General features: G+C 31.7%; 1 protein-coding gene across 14 annotated transcripts in view; it reads right to left on the bottom strand.

The window, feature by feature from the left end:
- LOC123674906 (zinc finger transcription factor lin-29-like) overlaps positions 1-21,515 on the bottom strand; it is a 145,610-nt gene that overhangs the window by 98,403 nt on the left and 25,692 nt on the right. For 5 of the 14 annotated variants that reach the window (XM_045610047.1, XM_045610054.1, XM_045610055.1 and 2 more), the window contains exons 1-2: positions 17,237-17,523; positions 15,248-15,367 (exon numbers count right to left, since the gene is read on the bottom strand). The exons of 1 other annotated variant lie outside the window; for it this stretch is intronic. The gene's annotated coding sequence lies outside the window, so the exon portion shown is untranslated. Of the gene's footprint in view, positions 1-8,016; positions 8,146-15,247; positions 15,384-17,182; positions 17,526-21,515 lie in introns of those variants that run through there. 8 more of the 14 variants (XM_045610057.1, XM_045610060.1, XM_045610059.1 and 5 more) reach the window with 6 other exon arrangements.

The raw sequence follows: 21,515 nt of genomic DNA, 5'->3' as shown, positions 1-21,515 counted from the left end.
TCGTGAATTATTCAGTTTTTAAAATTGGTCCGATTCCTGTGCAATTTTTTTGTCAATTTTCACGATTAAGCTGATTTAAGGCAAGGGCGTAGACCCTTTTTTCTTGGAAGGCGGGTTTTCGAAAAAAATTTTTGTCAATTATTTCATCAAAAAGAAATATTTATGAAACGTTTATACGCAACAAGGAACATTTTGAAAACAACATACTTTTTCCCCTAATAAAACATTTGATAAATTTGTGATTATAATAAACAAAGAAAACATAAATATAATATGCCTATAAATTAATGACTCATAACCAATTGTTGTGAAAGGGAAATAAAATTATTCACTGGTTTTAGTTTGTACAAGATTCTCCTCTTTATATTCTCAAAATCAATATCGAGTTCGATTTCCCTATGGATGTATAATAAGGCTAAACCTGCCAATCTTTCGTGACCTATTGTTGGTCTGTGTCAAGTTTTCAACCTCCTCAATGTCAAAAAATTCCTCTCAGAGCTCGCCACACATACAGGCATTACGGAGATCAAATATAGTGACAAGTAAACTTTCGAATATATTGACTCGCAAAATTTTAGTGCCATCAATGCAGTATCTGGCATATTTTCTGTCTCAATGGTGCAACTCTCATTCTGTTGCTATTAAACTAAAAATGTACTATTAATTCGGAAAATTAATTCCGTAAAATTCTGCCTGAGACCAGAATCATATTTTCTTTCTTATTCAAATTGCAGTTTGATTGAAACACAGCACGGACAATTTTTCGATGCGAATAACTTAGTTCAGTTCTTCGACAACTGCAGTATTGAAATTGCGTGAAGAGAATGATACATAAAAATAAAACCGAAAAGATGAGGTAAGTGTTTAGCAATGATGAATGCAAAAATTACACATGGCAAAACAAGGTGCGACAAAGCGGATAGATATGTGAAAATTATAAACCTTGGACGTAGACATCATGCTCTTAGTGCAATAAAAGTACCTAATCATCTTGAAAGCGATAATAAATTCATCAACCGTTAAAGCGTACGATTTTTTACTTTAAATTTGTTTTTAAATTTTCGTTCGTCATCTTGGTGAGAATTCTGAAATTTTGGAAGGTAATTACTCCTGGTGCCCCGAAGGGCGTAGAAATGGGGGGTACTGGGGGTAATTACTCCCCCCCAAGATTTTCAAAATATAAAATTTTAGAAATTTCGCAAAGACGAAGAACCAAAATTTCTCCATAAAATGAACCAATAATAATAATTTCACTTTCCTTTTAATCGACACGTTAGTAGAAAATCGGACCCCTCTACGATTTATTAGTATATTATCGCTTTCAAGATGAGTACTTTTATTGCACTATGAGCTCGTCTTTGTCTTAGGTTTATTATTTTCCTTCATCTATCCGCTTTCTCGGCATCGCCCATTATTTACCATCTGTGATTTTTCAATCGTTATCGCAATACACTTACCCGTTGTTTTCGGTTTTTTGTATCTTCTCGTCACACAATTTCAATATGTAGGTATCAAAGAACCGAACTGAGTAATTCGCATCGAAAAATTGTTTGGGTTGTGTCGTACAATTTATTGTGTTTCATTCAAATTGCAATTTATTTGTGAAGACAACAGTTTTGAATTGACTATATCTATAGGGTGTTCCTAAATTGGAGGTACAAATGAAAATGACCGATTTCTCGGACCATTGCAAGAAAAAAGTCCTATAACATGAGTCCATAAACGTTTTGTTTTTGAGATACAGGTGTTCAAGTTTTTCATTTATAGCGCCTTCCCTTCACAAGATATTTAACTTGAATTGGCATAGATATTCCAATTTAAAGTGTTTATCATGTGCTATTCTAATTTTAAATGCAAATCTACAGGGTGATTTTTCTCTGGAAGGGTGCCCGCTTCTTTCCACCAGAATTATTTTTTTGTGAACCTCTGGTATTTTAGAAAAATTTAAAGAGAAACACCGGTTCAGTACTACACTTTTTGATTTGTTGTAGTTTCGTCGTACCTGCAATCGATTTCGAAAAAAAAATTCAAACACCTCTCTATATTCTCAGGAAAATCCAAATTGTTATGAAGATCCAGTAAGGTAGCTGTGATAAATAAATTAATTATAAGTTTTGGTAGTTATTTACCAACTCTGTAGCGGAGTTTAATAAATATTCGATAAACTGGTTAAGCATAAAAAAAGTAGGACTACAAGAAATACCCTATATCTCGAAAACGAAGTGTAGTATAATATAAGAACAATCGAATTGTTAATAAAAAAAATTGATTCGAGTATTGGTTCAAACTTTATTATCAAATCTCTTTTTCTCACATTATAGATATGAGTAAACAATGTCTTGAAATTTTTTTTTTCGATAACCCCCCCCCCCAAAAAAAAAGATCTACGCCCTTAGTACCTCCCAATATCTACGTCCTTGATTTCGGGTGCAAGGTGAAACTTGAAACATTAGGAATATCTAAAGCACGAAAAACGAATCCGGCGACCATATCGGGCATTTCTACCAACGTGCAGTAATAAAAAAGGCGAATCGTACAAAAACCGAATACCAACAAGACCGGACAGCCGATACCAATTAATAAAATCGGTTTGGTATCCTCATTAAACTTTATGCTAATGCCAATTACATGCAGCCAAGTGCGGCATTCGCCTTCTTTTCTTCTTTTTATCGGAACTGTCCTACCTTCACTTTCATTAACAGTCGAATATAATAACCCCAACTTATTGCTTTAATGAATACATAACTGACGCCTGAGTTTGGTTTGGTTTGATGATGGATTGTGTATCGACATCAGACAGAAAAAATGAAAAGGCAGAGAAAGTGGTTGCTGGATGATTCCAAGAATAATCGCAAATTATTGTTACAGTTACAGAACTATTCACCTGTGTTCAGTTAAGATTCTGATTGCTTTTCTTCACATCGTCTTCTGGCAGAAGGTACAATTGTGAATTTGTTTATATTTACTTACTTAATTATGTTATTTACCCAGATACTTCCTTTTGTTTCAACAATATTTTGGAAATATTCGAAGATATTAGAACTTTACCCCAGTGAAGATAGCAGAACCACTTTGGAACTCGAGATTTATTTTTGGCCATAATTTTAGGCTAATTAATTATGCTATTAATTTTTTTTTCCTCTCTATTGTCGAATAAATCGCGGCTTCCTAACCTAACCTAAAAGCCTAATCATGTGATCAAAGAAGGCTTGAAGGTTTCTCAATATCAAGAAACTTATTTTTTTCATTTTCCTTAATTTGTTATTACTATTATGATACTATTTATAGTGATTTGAGTTGGATGCCCATTTTGAAATGGTTGATATTTTTGGTTCTTTCAAACAATATAGTTCAATAAATGCAAGTTCTATTTGCAAAGTTCCTTTCCATTTCATCATTTCAGCATTTATGTGGCACTACACAATAGTAAAAATCAAGAATCTTGATAGACTTCAAGTACTTGATAAATAAATATTTGACTTGACTTGATATTGAGAAACTACTACTTGACTTGATTTCAAGTCAAGCCAAGCCAAGTAGCTTGAATATCAAGTCAAGCCGTGAATCCCAAATACCAATGTACACAAACACAAGTTTGGTTTTAACAGAGGATAGTTTGTTCTTATAGCTGCTGTGTGCTTCAACCTTCGAACTATCTTTTCAAGTTACTAGCAAACGTGAATACATTTACTCTACCGAAATGAGCATAGTAGAGTATTTCAGAAAAGAGTATGCAAAAGAACTCTACTACTATTATTCTAATGTATACCAGGCTTAAGACTGACCTGCAATGCACTTGCACTTTCCATTGGTTGTCGGAATGTTCAAATTGAAGGCAATTCGATTACTCTCCAAATGAACTGACAGAAGTTGGTACGTAGTGTGTAGAATTTACTTGAACTCCGGACAAGTATTATCTTGGTCAAATAACTTGACAAGTTCCGTACTGAATGGCCGGCGTACTACACTACATAGCGATTAAGCTTTTTTAATTTTTTTTAATATTTGGTTTTTGATACCACCGTATTATCAAACGGTATCAACAGGAATGTTGAGAAATTAATATTCTATTGATCCTATAATTTTAGCCTTAAAATTTATCCATATTTATCAAATAGTTTTTCAGTTTTCGGGAGAGGCTATTGGTGTCAGTCATGTGGGTAGTGTTGGCTCGATTTTTTGTTTTTTAATGGAAAAAAATATTTAAAAAAAATTTCAATACCTACGTTCTTTCCCAAATTGATATTTAGTGGAGATCTGTATCTATCTGTGTTTTCTAGCTTAGTCATTTCATGAAACAGAAAACAATTCCTCCATTTTGTCGAATTTTCGTGGTTATTCGTTATCTGATCCATTGTTTACTTGTCTAGAGAGTACTTAATCAAATAAAATGGCGTCACTATGTCGAAATGATAACCGTAACCTTTGAATAAATATCTGACTCGAATATTGTCTGAGTGTTTAATACTTATTTCCTATCTATGCTATAAATATCCCACAAATCACATACTTCTGTTTTGCAAAATATTTTATTTGGGGATTTTTTTGGAATGAAGCGCGAATGATAACAATCTGGGTGTGTTTTTGGGAGAGTTTTGTACTATAAAAATATCTCGTGAGGGTATTTTATTGTTCATATATGTATAATAAATGAAATCCACTTCATTGGGAATTGAGCTTCGATTTGATAATTCATTATTTAGTGATTTTTTGTTGGAAACTTAACAGAACCATCAGGCTGACAAGACATGAATTAATTATTTTTAATATCTTTTGTAAGTTGATAAAAAAGTTACACAAGTTCTAATTTTTACATTCATCTAGAAAATCAAATTTTATTTGATTATATTCGGTGAATTACTAGTTCACCCAATTAATGCGTATGGTACTATGCTTCCTTGTCCTTCGTTTTGAAAAGTCAGCACTTCACAGTATTATCCTCCGAATTCTATTCAACCATGCTAAACGAATACCATGAATTCAATAAGGCTCACACTCTTAGAAGTAGTAATACATCAAAATCGGAATAGTAGAACGCAAAATAATAATATGATCTCGGCCATTTACGGTTTAATCTGAATACTTACACCAAGTTCCATTTAAATCGGTTGATAATTGGCGAAATCAACGCTGTTACAAAGATGTGCGCACACACAGACAGACACGAAACCAAAGTTGTTCGATTGTTCATTTTGCGGTCATAAATATAAACGATTGAATGACCGCCCATTTAGTCCATTCATTCTGAAGTCGTATTAAGTTATAAAAATTGAAAATTTCACATTATTTTTAATCATAAAAACTTACGAAACTAGTACACAATCAATTTATCCACAGCAATATAATATTTATTAATAATAATAATTATTTTTTTTTCAAATATCATCTGAATGAAACAGCTCATGGTTTTTGCAAAAAGTTGAAAAATATTACAGGCAATGTGCAGCGTGATGTTTATTACAGTTTACGTCTTGTCCAACTGACAAATTCACATCGCCTGCCATAAACTATTACTTTTTGAACGTATTGCAATATATAGTTAATAGCTTAATTTTGCTAGTAATTAGATTCCAGTGAATAATTGTATAATGGTGTTTTTACGAAAAACTTTCCAAAGGACCTAGCCAATCTATATAACATTTGGTATATCCATCTCCTCTTTCAAAATAATTCAATTTATTATGCAGTGAAAAAGCCTCATTGAATTAAAAACTCAAATTACTTAATTAACGCTGATCGATCACAATCGAAAACAAACAATCCTTAAAAACACTACACACCTGCTTTACACCAAGACTGAACCCACATTATAATATTACGTAATTCCTATCATCTGAAAAAATTATTCACATCTTGTACCTTGCAATTAATAAGGTCGCGTTCAGTTACACCTTTATGCTTTATGTATTTTAATCCTGTCGAATGAAGATATATGCGCTTATTAATGTTAAAATGCAGTATCTTCGTTTGACACGACAGGAAATTAAGCTTGGATGAAAGTGAAATTAAAACTACTGTTGGTCGGTAAAAAGTGGTTGAATGTGTTGGACGTCAGACATAATGATCGGCCTCTGAGATGATAATTAGAGGAAGGCCGGTCTATATTTGGGAGAACTTAAAATAAATAATAATATAATAAAGAGGATTCGTTAGTAATTGTCGGTTTACGTATTGATTGTGAGTAGCTGATTGAATTTCACAATACAGCTTTCCATGTATGTAATTGATAACAGAACATTTTTTTTTTTTTGTTATTAACAAAGTTCTTCATTGTATATTCTTATTAGTTTATTACAAATTTTATAGAAACACGCTAAAAAACACCTATTCCAATTCATGCTTATTGAATCAGTTCATTTTTCATTGAGTGCTTCAATTTTTATATATAACAGCAGAAATAATAGAAGGCTAACTGTACAACACGAAATATAGTTTGGTTACTAATATTAACAAAAATTCGGTCCTCTGCTGAAATCAATGCCACAAATAATTAAAGACTCTACTGGCTATGGTTTTCTGTCTGCTCTATCAACTATTTAGATATATTTATCATCCTGTTAGATCAGCAACAAACAAGATGATACATCTAAATAGTCGGTAAAGCAGATAGAAAACCATGGTTTTCTGTCTGCTCTATCAACTATTTAGATGTATCATCCTGTTAGATCAGCTACTAACAAGAGGATACATCTAAATAGTCGATAGAGCAGATAGAAAACCATAGCGAGTAGATCCACAGAGTCAGCAGATGAATAGAGTCAATGATCTAATTAAATTTAGATTTTATTTTGGGTCAACATCAGGTTCTTCAAATATTATACAATTGTAAAAAATAGGGATAGGGAGGAATTGACTCCAACATACTGATGAAATACTCGATGTTCTTCATTCTCTCCTCCATGGTCACGTGACCGGAGGCCCAATCTTTCTCTCTTTAACGTTGGAGTCAATTTTCAGCATTGTCCGATGCTTCAAGGGCGCATCTAAGTATTACCAAATCCTTGAAAACAGCTAATAAATTCACAAAATTCAATGAAAAATAGTGCTCATCTATTCATGGAGCTGGTAATGCAATAAAACTGATAGATGCACAGATATTGAGATTCAAAAGATAAAAATCAATATAAATAATCAATTCTTCACTTCTGGTTTGAAGAAAAAAATCTGCTGTCTCAAAATTTTATAGTTCACTGTTTAGAAAAAATCCACCCGTTTTTCAGAAACTTTAACCGCTATTTGCTTGAAATTTGGGAATTAAATGTCTGTCGCCGTTTGTTCCTGACACGATCGATACATTTATAAGTTTGAATCAAGAAATCGAATCAGAATAAATCAATTATGAAGTACTATAGCCCGTATAGTTTCGGAATTATGAATTTCTTGAAATTTTAGGTAAGTATATGATTTTATATCTATTCTTTTTTCTTAAATACGAGAAGCAAAATCATTATTTTCTGCTGTTGCCGATCAAAATTCAATATTAATGAAAACCTGACAACTTAAAACCTTCAACTTGGGAGCTATCTGGTATAAACAATATACATAGATAGTTTCTGAAAAATTTGGTTCCATAGAAATAATCTCTGGAAAAAAATGTTTCCTTCAGTAAATGAAATTATTTTATCAAATTGGCAATTAGAATATAAAGTATTAATTTTTCAATCACGCTTCAATTTCACTATTATCCTGTAGTTTACGTTATTTTCCATTACGAAGAATGAGAAATCTTATCATTATCATTTCAAAAGTCGCCTCGTCGTAATGATAAATCCTGATTTTTTTTCAAATTTATCACGCATGAACGCAATTACTGAAGTGCATTTATCTATTCACGATAAAAAAAGGTCCTATAATACGATTGCGTTTCAAATAAAACCCCCATCACTACATACAAAAATAATCCCTTGACCTAGCCAACTCATCCAACATTAGCTCATAGAACACAGATAACTGAAGAAAAAACGACAGATAACAACAATGTTGAAAGAGAAAACTGGGCTAAGTGCAAATATTTACCTTGCGCGAGAAAAACAACGCATCCACCACGAGAAAAAACATGAAACGTAAAACGACGACAAACAGGATCTGTCTTCTTTACCCGTTAAATGTTAACACAAAACTGGAATTTTTTGCGCCAGATTTTTCATTCGAAGCTGTATTATTTGTTGAACTTGGTACTTTTAACGTTATCTGTTGATAACGACAACGAAAAAAATCTGATTCCCATTTTTCGTAGATTAGGGAAGTTAGTTTTGATAAGAAAGAGTGCAGTTTTGACCTCTAAAAGATCGTTTTTACGGTATTGCTCCTGCTTGATGTTTTTCTATCTTGCTCTACTTATTCTGGAATCCATTTATAGGGATCAGAAATATAAAGAGTTTCAAAACGTAAACAACTCGATTCCGATTGTAGGTATTCCAATAATAATGTGCAATTCGATTATAGAGATGTGCCTCTACCTATTGTATATAGTGGGTTCTATCAATACCACTCGATTAAATAGAAATAGCTATTATAGTTTTCTTAATAATTAGGAGTTGTCGGTAATTTTTCTGATTTATTCATACCAAAAATTTGCCGTGAAATTTCAGGATTGTTAGAAAAATGTTTCACTTGAACGTTAGAAAGCTTCGATAATAATTGATATCATTAGAAATAATACATAAAAAATATTATGATGCACTATTATCACAGGTTTTCAGTTTACATAATATTTAAAATTAACTACCTATTCAATGAAGGATACTTCTTAATTTTCAATATTAGTTTGTATTATTATGCAAGGAGACTTATTTCCGTTGAGCGATAAAATAAAAAAATGTTAAATTGCCGATGAATGTTCAATGTTTTTTAATTCTTGAAATATTTGATCCGAATCTTCAATTCAATACACAATGAACAATCGTGAAGAATAATTATTCTATCATATACATATTTGAAGTCTCATTTCGATTTCATGTCATGGAAATTTGATTCATAATATTATTGAAAGAGTTTTAAAAATTTTTACTTTTAAATGGGAATTGTGTGTATTCTGGATCACTTCTCTGATGATCCTTGAAAGATTTATAAGCAATCCACGGTGTAATTTGTGGATAATCAAAAACATTCAAATTAATGACTTAATTGGATTAGATATCCCAAACACTGGTCATGAAAAGTTCTACCTTAGACACATTTACAGATCAACCATTGCTTTGGGGGTCGATTAGTAATTTTTCATGTATATTTTCCGTATTGAAAAAAATTAAATATTCATTTTATTGAATTATTTATATTTATGCATTAAACATAGATAAAATTTAATTGAATTCTTTGAAATATGGTCATGAAATATTAATTTTCAAAATATTAAAGAAATATCATAATTTTGGGGAAATGTTCAACATCATCTGGGGTATTTTCAATGAAGAACCCTGTTTCAGTCACACCATCTTCGATGTTTTCTTCATTCACACATTTAACTCAGGGAAGAAATAAAAATGCACAAGAAATATCATAAATATTTACTTTTCCGTTTGAGAGTCAGTAACTTAATGGCATGAATTGAGTCCTATTTTACCAATAACACAACTCATTAGGTCTTTTGGGTTCAAGTTTGATTTTTCCTCTTACCTTGATTATAATAATTCCCCAATGACGAATCATATTAACTAGCTTTCCAATGACATCGATAGTTTTTTTTTTTAGCTCATTCTCATTTTATGCTAAACTTCCACCCTACCATAGCTCTATAGGCTTCTGCAAAATAATTTTTTTTTTGTTATTGGACAACAATTCTTATATCTTCTAGATTGTCATCAACAAAATGTAATTTTTTTTTGGAATTTGTACACGAGTTGATTCAACCAAATTACGAGAATAATTTCATCTCTGAAATGAGAAACTCACTCAAAAAGTATTTTATGTTTGAAGTTTTTATAGTTTTAGTTGTTTAAAACAAAAAACGTTTTTTTCACTCTATTCCTGGATTCCAAAAGTTCTAAAACGTAAACTGAAAATTTCATGTTGGGTTAACATTTTTTTTCTCGAACGATTTCAAACGTTGATTATCGAGAATAATAAACCAAAATGAAATTAATAAACCTTCTTTTGCTATTTGCTACTCCATAAGATATAGATAACAAAAAAATAAATCTTCTATAAAAATCCATAACATTTACTCTCGTAAGAAAATAAACCACGATATGGAGCTTTCATCTCTCAGTATAAAAATATGAATGGGTTCCAAGTCTACAGAGAGAGATGGATTGATTTTTTCTGCATCACATCTCCCTCGCATCTGTTTTTACATTCGAGATATTTTTAAATGTGCATATCTTCAATGCCAGCAGCTTTTTCCTGGTCTGTGCATTTTTGCAACTGATCAGGCCTTCATGAATGCGATTATGCATTTTTGAGCCACGTGATCGCCTCATTTATATTTTTGGAATTACGTATTTCGAAATAGGTCGAGATGATTCGTTTGATTTTTGTGTGCGGATCCTGTGATGGGTAACGTTTGATTAGAATTTTTTCATCAGAAAATCCTTTAGGTACGGAATACTTTGAGAACAAAACATATTCGTTTAGATTTATTATTCATTTGATGTTTTATATGTGGAATATACCGGGTGTCCCAAGTTATCGCATATAGGCAATATCTAGCCTATTTGACAAGATGATAAAAAACTAAAAAATTGTTGTAAAATATTGTCAGTGAGAATTGCATGTCATTCTATTTGGAATATACAACGATAGCACATACTTGGTATTTTTCCATTAATAACAACAAAAACATTAACATTCTGTGAAGTACGAATTGCAACGAAAATAGCTACTATGCAATTCGAAAAACGAAGAAACATTCAAAGCAAGTGTTCAAACTCATTTATTATTTCCCTATTTCTCGGTTTTTTAAAACAAAAAATTCATCTACTTTTCATATGCGAAAATTGTACAAACATGGGTGGAGGCATTTTATTTTTATAAAGATCAATAAATAACGTAAAAGAAGACGCAAAATATTAATGTTCTTCTTGTTAATACCAAGTATGTGCTATCGTTGTATTCCAAATAGAATAACATGCAATTTTCATTGATGATATACAGGGGGTGCTATTTGAAAATAAAAAGTGAGGGGAAGCTACCACCGGGCTGTCAAATGTGAGAACCTTTTTTAAACCTTATTGAAAAGATATTTTCATGTTATTCATAGCAAAATTTTTAATATCTTGTCCAATAAGCGAGATATTGCATGTATACAATAACTTGGGACACCCGGTATTAGAGAAGTTTGAATTTATAATATTAATTATATAATATTTTGATGATTTGAGAAACTTTACTATACGAAAAATGTAAGTGAATGTAAGTGCATATTAAATCACACAAACTATAGTTTTTGTGCATTTGGATTTATTGGTTATAGAGAACAAAAAAATACTTATAAATTTTATATTTCTTGAATTTTTTTATGTTTTAAGTGAAGAAGGAAGAGCTAATCAAAAAAGGATGGAATTGATCTTTATTTTCCCGAAAACTAATAAGTATCAGATGTGGGAAATATTATAGAAGATTCAAATCAATACGAAAAAGAACAATTGTCTCCTCACAATTGTTAAGAAAACGAATGACATATTCAACTGGTTCTGGAAAGCTAATGTATCAGTTTTCAAATTGGTATTGTTGAATATGGAAAAAAAGGAGAAAATAAATAGTTGCATTGAATCTTGGCACCTTTACCCAATAAAAAATGAAATATCTCTATTGAAAATAACAATCACAAATGAGTAATTGAAGGTAATTAATCTGGTGCTCTTCTTCAAATGAAGTTATTAGGATGTCTTATGCTCGATATTGGTCAGAATGATATTTCTTTCAAGGAAATATAGACTTCCTTGTATAATATATTCAAATCACCTGAAAAATTTTCAATTTCATCAATATCTACGGAGTTCTCCATAACAGCAAAGAGAGTTGTAGATTGTTAGATCTCCTGAAATGAATATGATATAATATCCAAGAACTTCTTTGAAAAAATTTAAAGAGAAAAACATTGGAAGTACCGATTATTACTTTCTTATATTTCTTTTCTTCCTCCATGTTTAACAATGCTAGAATTCGAACCTGATTAAATTCTCCAATCTTTAGATATATCACATTTTGTAAAGAAAAATAACATCACCCCCACTCTTTGAATGAGAACTTCTTTATATTTCTTGAGCTCACGAATAATTTCCAGATAAATCTCATATCGAATATTTGTTGTAATAATAATCTAAGAGATTTAAAAAAACTTCGAAAGCTTCAATACAAAACTTTCCCAGTATATTAATGAATCTGAAACAAGGCCAGTTGTCATCATAATATTGCCCCAAGAAGAGATCCTTGCGGATTATCGTTAACACCAATACTCATTTTTCAATATCAGCCACTTGTAGACCACATCCTCCGTCATCTTATTCCCTTAAATGTAGCACGTGAGAAAAAGTTCACCAATGGAGTAGAACAGTTCGATTAAAACATTTCTGTCCAGATCACCGATGGCAATTAAAACGCTGAATTTAAATAGAGAAAGAAACTAGACACACACGCTTTTTCTGCACGTACAGCTCGCCTGTAAGGTCTCATTTCCTCCTTTATTATTTCAACCTAGATTTGAGAGAATTAGAAAGTATGATCCTTACAAGAGATGGCAATTACTACGATGTAAAGGTCTGGAAATAATCTGAAATTTGCAATGTGTGGAAGGTTTATTCTAAGGGGGGAGGTGCATCATGAATTTTATTTTCGGGTTTCGTAATGCAATAAAAGATAAGAACGTACGAATTACAAGGATTTTTCCTTTGCAAATGGAGAAGGAACAGATTTCTTAGATGAAGAGAGCTGGAACTGGCTCGATAAAATATTTATTTATGATATGAATCCACTACTAAAATGTAACTCTGCTGTAAAGATCATAATAACTGATTTTCAAATACTTATTAGATATCCCAAATTTTATTTTATAGGGAAAATTATTCTTACTCAACTCAAAATAAAATTCAAAATTTGTATATAAAAATGTACTCGGAGATGATCTATCACTTCATTATAACTTATTGAGAAACCAAGAATTCAAGAATACAGGAATGCTTTCGATTTGTTGATTCGATTTTGTCGTCGGACACATTAAACCAAAGTTAGTATGAACATACAATTCTTTTAAGAACGATTTTTAAATTGAACCAATATCGAATAAAATTTTTTGGAATTTGCACCATATCAATTTTTTTTCTGTAATAACCCCAGGGGTCAGGATACAAATCTTAGTGCTTCGGATTAGTTTGAAATTAAACGGATTAAAAACGAAATTTGTAGTGCTGACACACAAAAAAAATTAACACAATTCGAAAATGAAAGTCAAATTAAGGAACAGAAAATGTATGTAAAATCTCGACAAATTCTTTCGAACAATCATCCAATTCATCTCATATGATTTTTACGAATCCTTGGTTGAATTTCAATTATTTCCGCATGTCCGTCTAGCCGTAAACGTAATAACGTAAAAACCTAGAAATTTGAAATTTTCAGTCAAGTTTCGAATCTCGAATGCCTCTTTTTAGTTCGGGAATTGACAAAATCCGATAAAAAAGAAAATTCTTGAAAATTATCCGAAAAATATTTCAGTAAAAACGGGCGCGATCGAGATTCGATTTTACCTAAATATACATATAATATAAAATAACAATTTCAGCTTTATACGAATTTTCCTGGAAAGAATTAGGAAACAATTTTAAAAAAATGCTAATATTTCAGGGACAACAGATCAGATCATCTTCAGTTTTGGTAGTTATAGATATATTGTGTATATTAATTTCTAGCTTGATGCAGAATTTCATATTGATTGGGTCATCAGAAGCATTAAAAATTTCAACGTTAATTATATGGAAAAATATTTCTGATAAAACAGATCCCGTCAGGTTAAAATTTAATTTGTTTATGAAAAATAATCACTCGAAGGTCATGTGCAATTTCAGAAGGATCTTAATGTAAGAGATTCTCATCCAGATCAACTAACTAGCACATATATGACAGGCACTCAAATGCTTTTGACGAGTTTTTTTCTTCCTGAAACTCAAATTTCTATTTCAAGTCATTACCATTTTAAATCTATATAAAAAAAAATTCGTTACGAGCCCTGAAATTGTTTCTTGAAAATGTATTGATAAAGCGGAAATTTAGAATTTCGGAAGCGCACGAATGGAAAAGCGATAGAAAAAAATTGAATAAATAACACAAACTTTATATCTCCTTGACTAATTGCTAATATTTTTTTGAAAAAGGCACAAAAATTCAAGTATTCAAGAATTTTAAAATTCATCCAAACTGAGGATGCCATTATAATAATAGCGAAACAATGTAATTTTGAACTGAAATCAAGTGAAAATTTCAATATTTTAAATTCACTATTGTATGAAATTTCAGAATCTAACGATTGTGAAAATTAAAATGTTAAATTTATGAAAGCTTGAATGTTAACTCTGAAAAAGTAAATCAATGAAAACAGAAAAAATAGAGACGGCTCTAAAGGTAATGAACGAATTTTATGCTCGTTGAAAGAATGTATGTATGTAATGACAATCAACAAATAAACTCTTTATTTCCAATAATTGGATTACTCATAACTTCCTTCTAAAATGGTAAGTATAACTCAAATACATTTTTCTTCATTCATTTCATTTCACAAAATATCTCAAATAAGAAAAATGAACACTCATTTCATTATATGAGAATTCTGTTGAATAGTGAATACCACTAATTAACCAATTCTCAAAATACAATGTGATAGAATAAAACAACACGTCCCAAAATTTATGTCTAGTGAAAAAGTCATTATACATTATAGATGACAATTATTTTCTCGAAATATTTCAAATTTTAATTTTGGAACTAATAAAAAATTAGAAAGTTTAGGCATATGAAAGATTCAAACAATATAATATATAACAAAGGCAGTTATACTTCAGTTTTATTTAATTTGACGATTATGATTTTTCAAGTTTACTTTGAAGATTCAAGTGATACAAAGTGTAAACATATCAACGTGATCATTTGAAAGTGTATTTTCATAATTAATTAAATTTAATGATTTAGTAAAAATTTGACTATTCAATAACCACAAATCATCTATTGAAAATAGAATGATTCCAATAACTCATTGTTATAGACTATAAAATAATTCATTTCAATTGAACACTTCAACAACTGATCTTATCTTACTTACGTTTCTAATCCTAAGATCATAGATGGCAAGAACAAAATCACAGAAAATTGTCAATTGCAGTCACAAAAAAATCAGTCTTTCGTTCGATCATCCGCCAATCCAACACGGGACCATGACCAACTGAAGAAAACAGGACGATATTGAAAACAAAAGAACGGCCTATAAATAAAACAAAATCGCAACCAGTCACCTACACCGAAAAAATCTAGATGACCGTGCCCTCGCCAAAAAAAATTCTTCTACCCAAGAAATCCCAAGAATCGATGACACAATATTTACTCTGCATAGATAGCTAGATTTGCTTTGAGACCCGTCGAATTTGGGCGGGGAATTTTTAAAAGTCGTGAATTGGTTGGTCGATTTTTTACCGCAAGATATAAAAATCAAGATGGCTGTTCAAATAGTCTATTTTTATCTAGACGCGCTTAGAAATTCTCACCGGTTTTATTGGACGGAATCCCCCTAGAAACGTCGGAAATTGTATCAAATGAGGATTGAACGAAACAGGAAGACTCTCCAGACAACGTGAGTAACCGATAATTTTTGTTAACAATTTAATAATCGAATTGAAGTATTGAGATTGGGTACAGTTGATTAGAGCGTGTTTTAGTATACAAATTCACGGTTAACAATGTCGATATAAGTACAAACGACATTTCGTATGTATTAATTCCAAAAAAAATATAAAAAATTGTACGTAAGGTCGAACTTGGCCTAGAAAAAAATTTACTGAATTAGAAAATGACTATTCTATTCTCGAATGGAAGCAATAACGTGGTAGTTAATTGATGTTATTACATTCGTTGAAAATATAACATTTTGTACGATACAATACACTATTCAAATAATCGAACACAAATACATAGAAATGTACTTATATTCTTAATACAAATTATTTGGCATAACCTATAGATAAACAATCTTTATTGAAATCCCGAAGGTTATTTACCGAATCTTTACTGTATCCGAAACAATGTAGCATAACGAAATTTTTTTGGTTACCTTGCCGCTTCCTTCTAATCAGGAATCATCAACAGTGTAATTGAAACACAGTCAATGGAGGATGTAAATGATGTTTTACACTTAAAATTCAGGAATTTTGTGATATCCTGGAAAATTTATAGGTTTTAATGATAGAGGATATTAATTTCTTAAAATATTCAAGATTTGAATATGTTTTGTTGATTCCTTTGTTGAAAAATTCTAAGAAAATATAATATTTCAGATGATAGATTGGGGGACCCGACTTGTTAATCTATAATGCAAAACATACTAACTTAAGGACAAAATAAACATTTTTGAATTTAATAATTACACGAGAGTTAACTGATATATAGAAGAATCACGAGAAGAATCAATCAATGAATACAATCAAGAAAAGAATTTTTGTAGGGGCTACTGATTTGAAAAATAATTTAAAAAATTGTTAAAAAATTCTGTTTATACTATAAGAATTTCTATCCATTCCAAGTTGAGAGATATTCATAAATAAGGAGTTTTGTTCAAATGGAGAAATGGGAAATATTGAATCGTTTCAGTTTTCCTCGGAAAAATCAGATTGTAGGAATTTGATTTTGCACAAATCCGCATAAATCATACAGGCATAGTATGCCAACATTTCCCTTTTGCATTTTATCGGTTTTCTAATTTCTTTCCTGCAATTTATCACCTTATTTGAATACCAAAACACGAACTTTTCCAGTGCATTCGATACACCGCAAGATTTCCTCGATTTTTTATCCTCCTCGGTAATAAATTTCGAAATAGCGTGTCTTAACCAGGCCAGGAAATTTCTGACTATTTCTAAGAAATTAATAAATGCACCCAAAGGTCATTTCAATTTGAATAAATAAGAAGATTTGTTTTTGTTATTCTTCTGCGCGATAAAAACGGCCGTTCATTTGTTTCCATTTCGTTATCTCCCGCAAAAAATACTTCTCTATGGCAGGGCATGGAACTAATCACTTATCCAACATTTTTATCACTGACCAATCAGATTCACGTGCTATTCGATCTTCGGTCACTCAAAATCCAATCACGTTTCACTGTTACCCGACGAAATTCGGTAGTTCACCGATTGCACTTATCAACTGTCAAAAATATCAATTGGTTAACTCGAACTAAGGTGTCAAAATGTAGTAGTTTTGGAACTTGGCGTTTTCTACACGATATTCTATAGTCCGAAACGTGTCGATGGTCATTTTAAGCATAGATATCTATGATTTAGTTGAAACTTGCATTGCATCGGAGACTTGCCGCAAGAAAAGCTCGCAAATGCATAGGAGGCGTAGAACCGGGTGGGGGTATTTGAAATTGCATAAGTGAGTCTAGAGCATTGAATATTGCATTGGTTACTTAGGAATGCAATTCGATGGAACAGCGGGAAGAAGAGGAAGAAAGACGCGGTCTGGGGTCACAGAAATAGTATAATGGTTCGGTGTATTTTTGCGAGGACGTTGCCGTCACAGGACGCATGAGGAAGAGGGCGTTTGGAATAGTTTCTTACGATCCGTCCTTTTCGAAGATGGACGTTGGTTCTGGAAATATACGTGTGTATATACGTGCATTGTTCTCTGATTAATTCGACTCCGCGTTTATTGTTATACAGAAGAAAGTTGTGAGATGAAAAGAGGGAAGGAATAATAATATTATTTCTACCTAAATATTTTATGACAAAGTCATCGGCGCTCATGAAATTGAATATTTTCTGTGTTATTTTGTAATGAATTATTTCATACTTTGGGATTATATTTGCAATTCTTAACACATCTCAATTGCATTCAACTTCAATTGAAGTTGCCATGATTGGTGATAAAATTACCTTCGAAAGCTCAGGTTCGATTGGTTGTTTAGTGAATTGAGATCAATTCGTTTAGTCTTCAGTGGTCCCCGTTTTCAATTATAAATATTTTATTCTATTGTTGAATGAAAAGTAAATCATACCACTGAAATTTTGGCAGGAATTTTATAAAAAAAATTATAAAGTTTGTCATTGAAAGGTTTTCTGATGAATTGCAGTCAAATTCATCAGAAAACTTTTCAATTCATAAAATTTCTCTATAAAAAATAATTGCTGAACCAATTGATGATTTTCTTAGCTAATCATATGTTTCTATTTCCCCTATTAATCCTATTATATATTATTATTATTATATATTATTCATCCTCAAAATTGAAAATACGTTAAAGTAAGATGACAACAATAGAATATTTTTGAAGGTAAACTCTACTTTCCATATGAATATTTGATTACGAAAAAATAACTAGGGGTGGAAACCTTCGACCTTCTATTCATAGATATATTTCCTCAATTAAATTCCGATATTATGTGAGAGATAAATAAAATTAACCTGTAGCTCTCCAATTCAATCTAGTTAAAACTACAATGTTAGATATTATAAGTTTAATGTTGATGAGGCACTGAAAAAATATGATAAATTTACTTGGATATGCAAATGAATCATACCTTTCTATCTAATGAACGTAATCGAATTATTTATTATAATACAAAAATGTCAATTTCAGAAAAAAATGTTGTACAACTTTGTTTCCGCCGTTTTGCAATAGAAAGGCTGTAGCGGTGAGTGGTAGTCGAAATTAATAAATCATAAATGTCATACAATGAGTGGAAGACTCGTGTCAAACGCAACAACAATTGGCAGGATCATTGGGATTTGTGACACAACAAGCCATTTCAAAACGCCTGAAAGTCATGGGAATGATTCAGAAGCAAGGAAATTGGGTGCCGTACTGGTTGAAGCCGAGAGATGTTGAAAGGCGTTTGTTTGCTTGTGAGCAGTTGCTTGCAACGCAAAGACAGAATTTATTTCTGCATCACATTGTAACTGGAGACGAAAAATGGATTCATTACGATAATCCCAAGAGCAGACAATTATGGGGATATCCCGGCCATGCATCCACGTCGACGTCCAAACCGTCATGCTCAGTTTTTGATGGGACCAGCTCGGCGTAGTGTATTATGACTTCCTGAAACCGACTGAAACAATCACATGCGATCGTAATCAAATGCAATTAATGTATAAAAGTATATAGTCTAAGGGTAATTCAGTGAGTGTGGAAAGAATTTTAATATCTTAGAAAAGAATTTTACGTTTAATTTTTGGTTTGAGCACTCGCACCTCATGTTTTTGCTAATAAGCAGATAACGACTGTGTCTTCATTATATATTTATAAGTGTTTGATTTATGTGAAGGAAAATAATAGGAATCTTCTGACAGTCATCGCTACAATACAAGAAATGTATCAATTCTGTTTGTTCCTGCTCACAGAGATCCAAATATGAGCGTTCTCCTCATTTTCAGAGTATAAGGTTGTATAATCATCTTCCAGTTTCGTTAAAAGAGTTTGACGTTACTGTGTTCAGGACTAAACTGAGACAATTATTAGTGAATAAGGCTTATTATAGTGTGAATGAGTATTTGAGAGATGCAGATGTTTTGTTTGATTTTTGATCTCATCTGGTGCCTACTTGCACAAGCTTATAGAATTTCTTTTTTTCTTTGTTTTTTGTAGTGGACGTATCCTGTATGTACATATGTATGTCAGAAGGAATTTAATAAATATTATTATTATCATGAATTCCCTGAACTTTTGATATTATACCTATAGTACGGTTTGAACTTAGCCCAATACTAGCCAGAACTCAAATAGAATAAAAACGGGTATTTTTTTTGTATAAACTGGTTTTTGAGTGTTCTCTAATGAAATATTCACTAAAATTTTGAAACAAAAATTTCTCAATCCGCAGAAAATTAGCGTCCCATTTTTGGGACGATGGCTGAAAGGGAATGATATATAATGAAGATCTATTTGGATAAAAACAAGACGAAAATGACCAACCACTTTAGTAGCAACATTCATTCAATTAATTCATAAAAACATTATATACAACAAAAAATAAAAAAAAAATTTTTCAGAAAAAAAAATTTTTAGGAAAAAAAATTATTTTTTATGGAATGGTACGAAGCAAATATCGTGGTGGGGTACAATCACATTTTTCGCAAATTCTTGTGTTATCTCGAGAAATAATATCAGTCTTTGAATATGTCACTTGCCCTTTCGTCCACGTTAGAGTATCGTTACTCTTTGGAATTGAATTATCACAGTTTGAGCTCTTTTCTTTGGTCCACTTTACTATTTTTTCAGATAAAGGTTCGTCGTCAATATCAAATTCGGATTCGTCAATAGGGTTAGAAGTAAACAGTTCCATCGTACCTGCAACATCGACTATTTCTTCTCCTTCTAAGTCGTTCTCTTCAAAATTTTCTGTGTCGGTTAAAATATCCGGGTCAGGAGGAATTATGGCTTCCTCAACATCTTCTATTGAAGATGTATGTATGTATATATTTTGCGTATCTCTCCAAAATTCTGGATCTTCAAATATGTGTTCAATGTCACAGACAGTCATATATTTTTTGCTACTCACAATTATCACTTCCAGCCAATGTCCCAAAATTGGGACAACAAACTCAACAACGAATTAGTAACAGATTACGATGTGAGTAATTTCAATTTCATTTCGTATCGCACAAGACACTATTCATTTAAAAACTGCAATGGTCTAATTATAATTTCTTCGGCAGGAATACATTGAAAACACTATGTATGTATCACAACCTGAACGCACCAGACAAGTGCCAACTTGTTGAATCAGTAACGGTTATTTTATTGTTGCTGAGAGCCATCTGACAATAAATACGGGAAGGACATACTTTAATCTATAAGAAAATACCACTTCACTTTTGATTTCAGTGATCGTATTGAAGAAAGCCGGAAAAAATGGCGCGTCCCAAAAAAGGGACGTTGGCTGGTGTTGGGTTAAAATAAACTATTCCGGATTGCCACAGCTTGTTCATAATATATTTTTGTTATGACCATTTGAATTCTTAAAGAACTTAGGTCCAGACTATAACTAAGTATAATTCGTCAACACAAGCTAACAAAGAACCATAATTCAGCATTACATAGATCGGGTTTGTTGCGTGTGTTGGATCCACGTCCGTAAACAACTAATCGAAAGATCGAGAAGTCAGAGGCTGCTGAGGAATGGTTGCGGAACGACCTAGTTTCGAACAATATTCGATTCATTATTTTAATCGACAACAAATGAAATCTTTTTTGTTGTATTGCAGGTATTGGCGTCGACGCGGATACCGCCTTGGGTGCTTAGGCCTGACGGAGCACCTGGTTTGTTATGGTTTTACGAAATGGGTGAAATTTCAGGTGCCGAGATGTTGTGGGTGGATGG

The sequence above is a fragment of the Harmonia axyridis genome, chromosome 3 (genome assembly GCF_914767665.1).
Source record: "Harmonia axyridis chromosome 3, icHarAxyr1.1, whole genome shotgun sequence".
Lineage (NCBI taxonomy): Eukaryota > Metazoa > Arthropoda > Insecta > Coleoptera > Coccinellidae > Harmonia > Harmonia axyridis.
Note: the sequence above shows the minus strand (reverse complement) of the source record. Positions and strands in the feature narration are given on the sequence as shown.